The sequence below is a fragment of the Rhinolophus sinicus genome, chromosome X (assembly GCF_036562045.2).
Source record: "Rhinolophus sinicus isolate RSC01 chromosome X, ASM3656204v1, whole genome shotgun sequence".
Taxonomy (NCBI): Eukaryota; Metazoa; Chordata; class Mammalia; order Chiroptera; family Rhinolophidae; genus Rhinolophus; species Rhinolophus sinicus.
Genome location: NC_133768.1, coordinates 90,095,137 through 90,108,234, shown reverse-complemented (window position 1 = coordinate 90,108,234; position 13,098 = coordinate 90,095,137).

Genomic DNA, 13,098 nt, shown 5'->3' with positions numbered 1-13,098 from the left:
AGCCAGGAGGTTGGCGCTTTGCCCTGCATCCCGCGGCGGACCTCTCCCGCCACAGGGGCAGCATATCCAGCATTTGAGGCAATAACTTCAGCTGATAACCCCAGTTGAGACTTGGGCCGGACAAGAGACACAGACTGCGTGCCTGGGCGCCTCCCCCCGCTTTTCCGACACTACTCCCGCCTTTCTAGAGACTTGATCTAGCCCCTGCACTAAGGAGCAGCGGTGAATTACGGAGGAGCCTTGGTGCCCGGGCTCCGGGAGGGCGGGAGGGCAGCACTGGCCCAGGGAGGAGGCTAGGAGCTGGACTGGGAGAGGGGGGAGTTTTCCGTCCCCAGCCACCGCCTTTTCTGGCCTGCGGGAAGAGTGTAAGACAGCGGGGCTGGGAAAGAGAAGACCCCTCCTTCCATCCCCAGCCCCAACCCTTTCTGGCCAGCCTAGGGCGGGGCAACCACATCCCCAGCTGCAGAGACGCGGGGGTTCCCAGAACAAAAGAGAGAACACAAAAGCCAGGTGGCGGACTCTTTGCTCTGCATCCCACAGGGGACCTCTCCCCCCGCGGAGGCCGCATATCTAGCATTTGAGGCAAATAGCCTCAGCTGACACCCACAGTTGGGCCTTAGTCCGGACAAAGGACACAAACTCCACACCTGGGCCCCTCCCCCCGCTCTTCCAGTCCTACCCCCACCCTTCCAGAGACTTGAACTGGCTCCTGATCTGAAGAGCAGTGTCAGATTACAGAGGAGCCTTGGTGTTTGGGCCCTGGGAAGACTGGCGGCTGGCTCGGGCCCAGGGAAGAGGCTGAGAAGAGTGTGGTTTGCACTGACCTAGGAGACGGGAGACTCCTCCATCCCCAGCTACCACCGTTTCTGGCCTGCAGGTGGGGTGTGACACAGCTGGGCTGGGAAAAAGAAGACCCCTCTTTCCATCCCCAGCCCCCACCCTTTCTGGCCTGCCTAGGGCGGGGCAATTACATCGGTGGAGGCACTCCCAGGGATCAGCAGTAAGTGGCAGATGCAGCTCTCAGCTTTCAGCAGCTGAGGAATCTCCCGCCCGCCACACACACACACAGGAAAGAGGTGCCCTAAGACTCAGGAGAACTGGACACAGGGCTAGTGATGCTACTCTCAGTGTGCATATGTGCAGGCAAGGGCAGAAACTGCACTGGCTTTGTAAAAACTACTGTCCAGACCCCTCAGCCCCACGCATCTAAAGCTGCAGACCCAACATCACTCTGGGCACCAGGTGACCGGCTCTACCTGCACAATACGCAGGGGACTCTGTGCTACAGCAGAAAACAACCTGGAGAATACTTGGTGGATTTAAGCCACAACTGGCGCTGTTTTTTGTTCTGTTTTGATTTGTCTTTATGTCTTTGACATCTTTGCCTGTGTCGAGTGGGGGTTGTCGATTGTTTTTTACATGTGAATGTATTTGATTTTTTCCTTGTTGTTGTTGTTGTGCTTGGTGATTTGCTTTGTTCTGTAATTGCCCTACCAGAGCCCAGCTTAAGAGGCACAAGATTCAACATACCCAGCAGCCAAATCCAGACCAAGCCACAGTACTACTGTGTTTGACCTACAAGTGACACACCCAGGGGGAATTCTTTACAGGCACATAGAGGCCAAACCACATCTAAGCGGTCAACCCTCACGTAGCAGAACACCCTGCGTGGGCAGAGCCAAGTCTCACAACTAGTCAGCATAGGAGTTAACCCCACCTACTCACAAGCGAAAAGCAATTAAGGATCTTCTTTAATAGGAAAATATACACAACACAAGAGTCACTTTTGGAGCACACGCAGGGGAGAAGAACGAAGTAGTGCAAGTGAAATATAAAGGACATTTATTACATACTAATCCAGCAAGAACTAAGAACTCCAGGACATCTACCTAATACATCGAAGCAAACACAGAGAGTCAGCCAGAATGAGGAAACAAAGAAGCATATCCCAAATAAAAGAACAGAAGAAACCTCCAGAAATGGAACTAAATGAAGCAGAGGTAACCAAACTATCAGAGACAGAGTTCAGAATACTGATGATAAGAATGTTTAAGGAGCTTAGAGAAGACATCTAGAAGGATGTAGAAATCATAACGAACAACCAGTTAGAACTAAAGAACACAGTTACCGAAATAAAGAACTCACTTGAAGGAATTAACAGCAGGTTAGATGAAGCAGAGGATCGAATCAGCGACTTAGAAGACAAGTTAGCAGAGATCACCCAAACAGAACAACAGAAAGAAAAAAGAATAAAAAACAATGAAGATGGTTTAAGAGACCTATGGGACAACATCAAGTGCAACAACATGCGCATCATAGGAATACCAGAAGGTGAAAAGAAGAAACAAGGGATTGAGAACATATTTGAAGTAATAATGTCCAAAAACTTCCCTAACCAGATGAAGGAAACCAACATACAAGCCCAGGAAGTGCAGAGAGTTCCAACCAGGATAAACCCAAACAGGTCCACTCCAAGACACATTATAGTTAAAATGGCAAAGATTAAAGACAAAGAGAGAATCCTAAAAGCAGCAAGAGAAAGACAGAGGGTTACATACAAGGGAACTCCCATAAGACTATCAAATGACTTTTCTGCAGAAACATTGAAGGCCAGGAGGGAGTGGCAGGAGATACTCAAAGTGATGGAAAACAAAGGCCTACAACCTAGGTTGCTTTATCCAGCAAGGCTATCATTTAAAATTGACGGAGAGATAAAGAGCTTCCCAGAAAAGAATAAGCTAAAGGAATTCATTACCACCAGGCCAGCATTGCAAGAAATACTAAAAGGACTTCTGTAAATAGAAGAAAGATGAAAACAATCTAACCACAAATTTAAAAATGGCAATAACTATGTACTTATCAATAATCACTTTAAATGTAAATGGTTTAAATGCTCCAATCAAGAGACATAGGGTGGCTGAGTGGATAAGAAAGCAAGACCCTTGTATATGCTGTATACAAGAGACTCACCTCAGATCAAAAGACACACACAGGCTGAAAGTGAAGGGTTGGAGTAAGATATTCCATGCAAATGGAAATGAGAAAAAGCTGGAGTTGCAATACTTATCTCTGACAAAATAGACTTTAAAATGAAGAAAATATTAAAAGACAAAGATGGGCACTATATAATAATAAAGGGATCAATTCGACAAGAGGACATAACCTAGTAAACATTTATGCACCCAACATAGGAGCACCTAAATATATAAAACAGATATTGACTGACATAAAGACAGAGATCAACAGTAACACTATCATAGTAGGGGACTTCAACACACCTCTGACAACAAGGGACAGGTCTTCCAGACAGAAAATCAATACGGAAACAACAGCCTTAAATGACACATTGGACCACTTGGATTTAATCGATATTTTCAGAGCATTCCACCCCAATGCTGCAGAATACACGTTCTTCTCAAGCGCACATGGAACATTCTCCAAGATAGACCATATGTTAGGCCACAAAGCAAGTCTGGATAAATTTAAGAAAATTGAAATCATACCAATTGTCTTCTCTGACCACAGTGCTATGAAATTAGAAATGAACTACAGGAAAAAAACTGGAAGACACACAAATTCATGGAGGCTGAATAATATGTTACTAAATAATGAATGGGTCAATCAAGGAAGAAATCAAAAGATATCTCGAGACAAACGAAAATGAAAATACGACGACCCAAAATCTATGGGATGCCACGAAAGCAGTCCTAAGAGGGAAGTTCATAGCACTGCAGGCCTACCTAAAGAAACAAGAAACATCACTAATCAACAGTTTATCTTCACACTTAAGGGATCTGGAAAAAGAACAACAAAATAAGCCCAAAGGGAGTACAAGGAAGGAGATAATAAAGATCAGAGCGGAAATAAATGAAATAGAAACCAGAAAAACAATACAAAAGATCAATGAATCCAAGAGTTGGTTCTTAGAGAAGATAAACAAAATTGACAAACCTTTAGCCAGACTCATTAAAAAAGAGAGAGAGAGGACCCAAATTAATAAAATCAGTAATGAAAGAGGAGAAGTGACAACAGACACCGCAGAGATACAAAAAATTTTAAGAAATTACTATGAGCAACTGTATGCCAACAAATTTGACAACCTGGAAGAAATGGACAATTTCCTAGATGCATACAACCTTCCAAGGCTAACTCAAGAAGAGACAGAAAACCTGAATAGACTGATTACCACCAAGGAAATTGAATCAGTAATCAACAATCTCCCAACAAACAAAAGCCCTGGACCAGATGGCTTTACAGGTGAATTTTACAGAACGTTCCAAAACGATTGTCACCTATTCTCCTCAAACTCTTCCAAAAATCCAGAGGAGGAAGACTCCCAAACACTTTTTACGAAGCCACTATCACCCTGATCCCAAAATCAGACAAAGACACCACATAAAAGAAAACTACAGGCCGATATCGCTAATGAACATAGATGCAAAAATCCTCAACAAAATACTAGCGAACAGAATTCAGCAATACATTAAAAAGATCATACACCATGATCAAGTGGGATTCATCCCTGGTATGCAAGGGTGGTTCAACATCCATAAATCAATTAATGTGATACACCACATTAACAAAATGAAAAATAAAAATCATATGATCATATCAATTGACGCAGAAAAAGCATTTGATAAAATTCAGCAGCCATTCATGATAAAAACCCTTAAGACAGTGGGAATAGAGGGATCATATCTCAACATAATAAAGGCCATATATGATAGACCCATAGCTAACATCATACTCAATGGGGAAAAGCTAAAACCATTCCCCTTAAAATCAGGAACAAGGCAAGGTTGCCCACTTTCTCCACTTCTATTCAACATAGTGCTGGAAGTTCTAGCCACAGCAATCAGACAAGAAATAAAAGGCATCCAAATCGGTAAGGAGGAAGTAAAACTGTCATTATATGCAGATGATCTGATACTATATTTAGAGAACCCTAAAGACTCCACCAAGAAACTATTAGAGCTGATAGATGAATTTAGTAAAGTAGCAGGATACAAAATTAATATTCAGAAATCAGTTGCATTTGTATATACCAATAATAAAACATCAGAAGGAGAAATTAAAAAAGCAATTCCATTTACAATTGCTCCAAAGACTATAAAATACCTGGGAATAAATTTAACCAAAGAAGTAAAAGATCTGTACTCAGAAAATTATAAGACACTGAAGAAAGAAATGAAAGAAGATACAAATAGATGGAAACACATACCATGTTCATGGATAGGAAGAATTAATATAGTTAAAATGTCCATACTGCCTAAGGCAATATACATATTCAACGCAATTCCTATCAAACTACCAACGACATTTTTCACAGAAATAGAACATATAATCCTAAAATTTATATGGGATAACAAAAGACCCCGGATATCCTCAACAATCTTGAGAAATAAGAACAAAGTGGGAGGTATAACAATACCTGACTTCAAATTATACTACAAGGCTACAGTAATCAAAACAGCATGGTACTGGCATAAAAACAGACCCATAGATCAATGGAACAGAATAGAGAGTCCAGAAATAAATCCATGCCTATATGGCCATTTAATCTATGACAATGGAAGCAAGAATGTACGGTGGGGTAAAGAGAGTCTATTCAATAAATGGTGCTGGGAAACTTGGACAGACACATGCAAAAAGATGAAGCTGGATCACCTCCTTACACCATATACAAAAATAAATTCAAAATGGCTTAAAGATTTAAATGTAAGATCTGAAACCATAAAATTCCTAGAAGAAAATATAGGAAGAAACTTCACAGACATTACCCGGAGTAAGATTTTTACTGATATATCCTCATGAGGGAAGTAAGAGAAAAAATAAACATGTGGGATTACATCAAACTAAAAAGCTTTTTCACAGCAAAGGAAACCATCAATAAAACAAAAATGGATCCTACTGAATGGGAAAAGATATTTGCCAATGATATATCTGATAAGGGGTTAATATCACAAATTTATTAAAAACTCACTCAACTCAACTCCAAAAAAACAAACAACCCAATTAAAAAATGGGCAGAGGACATGAAGAGACATTTTTCTAAAAAGGACATACAGATGGCAAACAGACATATGAAGAAATGTTCAACCTCACTAACCATTAGAAAAATGAAAATAAAAACCACAATGAGATACAACCTCACCCCGGTCAAGATGGCTATCATCAATAAATCAACAAATAACAAGTGCTGGAGTGGATGTGGAGAAAAGGGAATGCTGGTGCACTGTTGGTGGGAATGTAGATTGGTGCAGCCACTATGGAAAACAGTTTGGAGGTATCTCAAAAATCTGAAAATGGAACTACCTCATGATCCAGCAATCCCACTCTTAGGTATCAATCCGGAGAAATCAAAAACTCCAATTCAAAAATCTTTATGCACTCCTATGTTTATTGCAGCACTATACACAATAGCCAAGACCTGGAAACAACCAAAATGCCCATCGGTAGATGACTGGATTAACAAATGTGGTACATTTATACAATGGAGTATTACGCAGCCATAAAGAAGAAAGAAATCTTACCATTTGCAACAACATGGATGGACCTAGAGAACATTATGTTAAGTGAAATAAGTCAGACAGAGAAAGACAAATACCATATGATCTCACTTATATGCGGAATCTAAAGAAAATAATAAGTGAATGAACTAATCATAGACAGTTTTGGAAACATGGAGGAAAAACAGAGGTTTGCTAGAGGGGCAGGGGGGTGGGGATTAGGGGAAAGTGAGAGGTTTTGAAAAATATTCGGTAACCATAAGATGGTCATGGGGGTTTGAAAATTAATTTGGGGAATGTACAGAGGGATAGTGGATGGGGGGAGGGGGGCTCACACATTGTGAGGGATATAAATGATAAACGTCTAAGTTTTGCTTTGTCTTGTGCAGCTGAAACTAATAAAAAAAAATAAAAAATAAATAAATAAAATAGATAAATAAAAAAATAAAGAAAATTGAATACTCTAAATACCAAAATTTCTTTTACATAAACGTAAGGGTAACAACTCAAAAAAAAAAAAAGAAATCCAGAACTGAAATATATACTGTAATAAAAGAAGAAACAGAGGGAAACATCATAGAATACTACCACACAGAAATAATAGACAACAACAAAAAGGCAAAGAAACAATGGAGACACAGCCTTACCAGAAAACTAAAGACAGAATGACAGGAAATCCTCACATATCCATAATCACCCTAAATGTAAATGGGCTGAACTCACCAATAAAAAGACACAGAGTAGCAGATTGGATCAAAAAACTAAACCCAACCATATGCGGTCTCCAAGAGACACATATCACCTGCAATGACAACCATAGACTCAAAGTGAAAGTGTGGAAATTGACACTGCAAGCAAATGGTACCCATAGAAAATCAGGTGTAGCCATAATGTTATCACATGAAACAGACTTCAAGGTGAAAAAGATAACAAGAGACAAAGATGGACATTTCATAATAGTGAAGGGGTCTATACAACAAGAAGACATAACAGTCATCAATATTTATGCCCCCAATCAGGGAGCACCTAAATATACCAAGCAACTACTAACAGAAGTAAAGGGAGAAACTGACCAAAACACAATTATACTAGGAGGTTTAAATACATCATTGACAACTATGGATAGATCGTCCAAACAGAAAATAAATAAAGAAATAGCAGCCCTAAATGTCACATTAGATGAAATGGACATAACTGACATATACAGAGCACTTTATTCTAAAGCAACAGACTGTACATTCTTTACTAGTGTACATGGAACATTCTCAAGGATAGACCATATATTGGGATATAAAATCTGCCTCAGCAAATTTAAGAAGATTGAAATCATACCAAGCATATTCTCTGATCACAAGGCTTTGAAATTGGATATCAACTGGCAAAAGAAAGCAGGAAAAAACACAAATATATGGAGATTAAACAACATACTTTTAAAGAAGGACTGGGTCAAAGAAGAAATTAGAGGAGAGATCAAAAGATACATAGAAACAAATGACAATGAAAATACATCCTACCAAAATTTTTGGGATGCAATGAAAGCAATTTTAAGAGGGAAATTTATATCATTTCAGGCCTATCTCAAGAAACAAGGAAACTCCCAAATAAATAGCCTCAGGTTATACCTTAAAGAACTAGAAAAAGAAGAGCAAGTGAAACCCAAGTTCAACAGAAGAAAGGAAATAACAAAAGTCAGAGCAGAACTGAAAGAAATAGAGAACAAAAAGAAAATAAATAAATAAATTAAAGTGACAAAGAGCTGGTTCTTTGAAAGGATTAACAAAATTTACAAACCCTTGGCTAGAATCACTAAGATAAAAAGAGAGAAGACACTAATTAACCAAATCAGAAATGAAAAAGGGGAAATTATCACGGACACCACAGAAATACAAAGGATCATCCAAGAATACTATGAAGGACTATATGTCACCAAATTCAATAACCTAGAAGAAATGGACAAGTTCTTAGAAACATATAGCCGTCGAAGGCTGAACCATGAAGAACTGGAAAATCTAAACAGACAGATCACCAGTAACAAAATTGAGTCAGTCATCCAAAACCTTCCAAAAGCAAAGTCCAGGACTAGATGCCTTCTCTAGTGAACTCTACCAAACCTTCTAGGAGGATCTAATACCAATCCTGCTCAAACTCTTTAAAAAAACTGAAGAAGTGACAGTACTCAATAACACATTTTATGAGGCCAACATTACCCTGAGAGCAAAACCTGGTAAGGACAACACAAAAAAAGTATACTACAGACCAATATCTCTGATGAATACCGATGCAAAAATCCTAAATAAAATTCTAGCAAATCGATTAAAACAATGCATTGAAAAGATTATTCATCACCAGTCTGCATTCCCACCAACAGTGTATGAGGGTTCCTTTTTCTCCACAGCCTCTCCAACACTTGTTATTATTTGTTTTGTTGATGATAGCCATTCTGACAGGGTTGAGGTGATATCTCATTGTGGTTTTTAATTCCATTTCTCTGATGATTAGTGATGTTGAGCATTTTTTCATATGTCTATTTGCCATTTCTATGTCCTCTTTGGAGAAATGTCTCTCCAGGTTCTCTGCCCATTTTTCAATTGGGCTGTTTCTGTTTTTTTTTTTGTTGAGTTGTATGACTTCCTTGTATATTTTGGATATTAGCCCCTTATCCTAGTCACTGTTTGGAAAAATCCTCTCCCATTCAGTTGGTTGCATCTTTATGTTGTCAATGGTTTATTTTGCTGTGCAGAAGGTTTTAAGTTTCATATAGTCCCATTTGTTTATTTTAGCTTTTACTTCCATTGCCTTTGGAGTCAAATTCATAAAATGCTCTTTGAACCCAAGGTCCATTAGTTTATTACCCATGTTTTCTTCTATGCAGGTTATTGCGTCAGGTCTTACGCTTAAGTCTTTGATCCATTTAGAATTAATTTTGGTACATGGTGGCAAATAGCAGTCCAGTTTCATTCTTTTGCACGTGGTTATGCAATTCTCCCAGGACCATTTATTGAAGAGGCTGTCTTTCCTCCACTGTATGTTTTTAGCTTCTTTGTCAAAAATTGTCTGTCCATATTTATGTGGTTTTATTTATGGGTTCTCAATTCTATTCCTTGGCCTATGTGTCTGTTTTTCTGCCAATACCATGCTGTTTTGATTATTGTAGTCCTGTACTACAAGCCAAAGTCAGAAAGTGTGATACCTCCATTATTGTTATTTTTCTTAAGATTGTTCGTCTATTTGGGGTCTTTTGTGGTTCCAAACAAATCTGATGATTTTTTGTTGTATTTCTTTAAAAATGTCATTGAGATTTTGATGGGGATTGCATTAAATCTGCATATAGCTTTGGGTAATATGGCCATTTTAACTATGTTGATTCTTCCAATCCATGAGCATGGAATGTCTTTCCATTTCTTCCTGTCTTCTTTAATTTCTTTCAAAAATGTCTTATAGTTTTCAGCATATACGTCTTTCACATCCTTGGTTAAGTTTATTCCTAGGTATTTTATTTTTTTTACTGCAATTGCAAAAGAAATTGTTTTTTGTATTTCTTTTTCTGAGATTTCATTGTTAGTATATAGGAAAGCAATGGACTCTTTTACGTTGATTTTGTTGCCAGCAACTTTACTGTATTCGTTGATTGTTTCTAATATCTTTTTTGTGGAGTCTTTAGGGTTTTCTATATATAGCTTCCTGTCATCTGCAAAGAGTGACAATTTAACATCTTCATTCCAAATTTGGATGCCTTTTATTTCTTTCTCTTGCCTGATTGCTCTGGCAAGGACTTCCAACACTATGTTGAAAAGCAGAGGTGATAGGGGACATCCCTGTCGTGTTCCTGAACGTAGAGCAAAGGGCTTCAGTTTTTCTCCATTAATTATGAGATTAGCAGAGGGCTTGTCATATATGGCCTTTATTATATTAAGGTATTTTCCTTCTTTACCTATTTTATGAAGTGTTTTAATCATAAATGGATGTTGTATCTTGTTAAATGCTTTTTCTGCATCAATTGATATAATCATATGTTTTTTGTCCTGTATTTTGTTTTTGTGATGTATCACATTGATGGATTTGCGTATGTTGAACCATCCTTGTGCCCCGGGGATGAACCCCACTTGGTCATGATGAATAATCATTTTAGTGCATTGTTGTATTCGATGTGCTAGAATTTTGTTTAGGATTTTTGCATTTGTATTCATCAGAGATATTGGTCTGTAGTTTTGTTTTTTTGTGCTGTCCTTACCAGGTTTTATTATCAGGGTAATGTTGGCCTCATAAAATGAGTTAGGGAGTACTGTCTCTTCTTCAATTTTTTGGAAGAGTTTGTGCAAGATTGGTATTAGATCCTCTTTGAAGGTTTGGTAGAATTCACTAGTGAAGCCATCTGGTCCCGGACTTTTGCTTTTGCGAAGGTTTTGGATGACTGATTCAATATCATTACTGGTGATCGGTCTGTTTAGATTTCCCAGTTCTTCATGGTTCAGCCTTGGAAGGCTATATGTTACTAAGAACTTGTCCATTTCTTCTAGGTTACTGATTTTGGTGTCATATAGTCCTTCACAGTATTCTTGGATAATCCTTTGTATTTCTGTGGTGTCAGTGATAACTTCCCCTTTTTCGTTTCTGATTTTGTTAATTAGTGTCTTCTCTCTTTTTATCTTAGTGATTCTAGCCAAGGTTTTGTCAATTTTGTTAATCTTTCAAAGAACCAGCTCTTTGTCACATTAATTTTTTCTATTTTCTTTGTGTTCTCTATTTCATTTAGATCTGCTCTGATTTTTTTTATTTCTTTTCTTCTGCTGACCTTGGGTTTCACTTGTTCTTCTTTTTCTAGTTCTTTAAGGTGTAACATGAGGCTATTTATTTGCGATTTTTCTTGTTTCTTGAGATAGGCCTGCATTGATATAAATTTCCCTCTTAAAACTGCTTTCGCTGCATCCAAAAAATTTTGGTAGGATTTATTTTCTTTATAATTTCTTTCTAAGTATCTTTTGATCTCTCCTCTAACTTCTTCTTTGACTCAGTCATTCTTTAAAAGTATGTTGTTATATCTCCATGTATTTGTTTTTTTTTCCTGCTGTCTTTTTGCAGTTGATATCCAATTTCAAAGCCTTGTGATCAGAGAAGATGCTCTGTATGATTTCAATCTTCTTCAATTTGCTGAGGCTGACTTTATATCCCAATATATGGTCTATCCTTGAGAGTGTTCCATGTACACTAGAAAATAACATATAGTCTAATATTTTAGGATGAAGTGCTCTATAAATGTCAATTATGTCCATTTATCTAATTCGTCATTTAGGGCTGCTATTTCGTTATTTATTTTCTGTTTGGATGATCTATCCATAGCTGTCAATGATGTATTTAAGTCCCCTAGTATAATTGTGTTTTGGTCAATTTCTCCCTTTAGTTCTGATAGTAGTTGCTTGGTATATGTTTGTGCTCCCTGATTGGAGGCATAAATATTGATGACTGTTATGTCTTCTTGTTGTATAGTCCCCTTCACCATTATGAAATTTCCATCTATGTCTCTTGTTATCTTTTCCACCTTGAAGTCTGTTTCGTCTGATATCGTTATGGCTACACCTGATTTTCTCTGGGTAGCATTTGCTTGGAGTGTCAATTTCCACCCTTTCACTTTGAGTCTATGCTTGTCCTTGTAGCTGAAATGTGTCTCTTGGAGACAGCATATGGTTGGGTTTAGTTTTTTGATCTAATATGCTACTCTGTGACTTTTTATTGGTGAGTTCAGTCCATTTACATTTAGGGTGATTATTGATATGTGAGGATTTCCTGTCATTCTATCTTTAGTTTTCTGGTAAGGCTGTGTCTCCATTGTTTCTTTGCCTTTTTGTTGTTGTCTATTATTTCTGTGTGGTGGTATTCTATGATGTTTCCCTCTGTTTCTTCTTTTATTACAGTACATATTTCAGTTCTGGATTTTTTTTTTTTTTGAGTGGTTACCGTTAAGTTTATGTAAAAGAAAGTTTGATATTTAGAGTATTCCTTTTTCTTCAGCATGCTTACTTTCTCCATTCCCATATTCCAGTTCAGGTCTTTACTCTCCCCCTTTCTATGTTTTGGTTGCCACAAATTGTCCCTGTTGATGGTGGTCGAATAACCTCCTTTAGTATTTCTTCTAGTGCTTGTCGTGTATTAGAAAATTCCCTCAGCTTCTGTATGTCTGGAAAGGTCTTTATTCCTCCTTCATATCTAAAGGCTATCTTTGCTGGATATCTTATTCTTGGCTCATATTTTCTGTCTTTCAATAGTTTGGATATTTGGTTCCACTCCCTCCTGGCTTATAGAGATTCTGCTGAAAAATCTGATGATAGTCTAATGGGGTTTCCTTTTTAAATTACCATCTTCTTTTCCCTGTCTTACTTTAGGATTCTTTCTTTGTCGTTGATTTTAGACAGCTTCAATATAATGTGCCTTGGAGGAGGCCTGTTGGGATTGAGGTAATTAGGTGTTCTATTTGCTTCTTGGATTTGAGTGTCCTATTCTGTCCACATGTTTGGGAAGTTCTCATCGACAATTTGTTTGAATATATTCTCTGTTCCCTTCTCTCTTTCTTCTTCTGGTATGCCCATTATTCTTA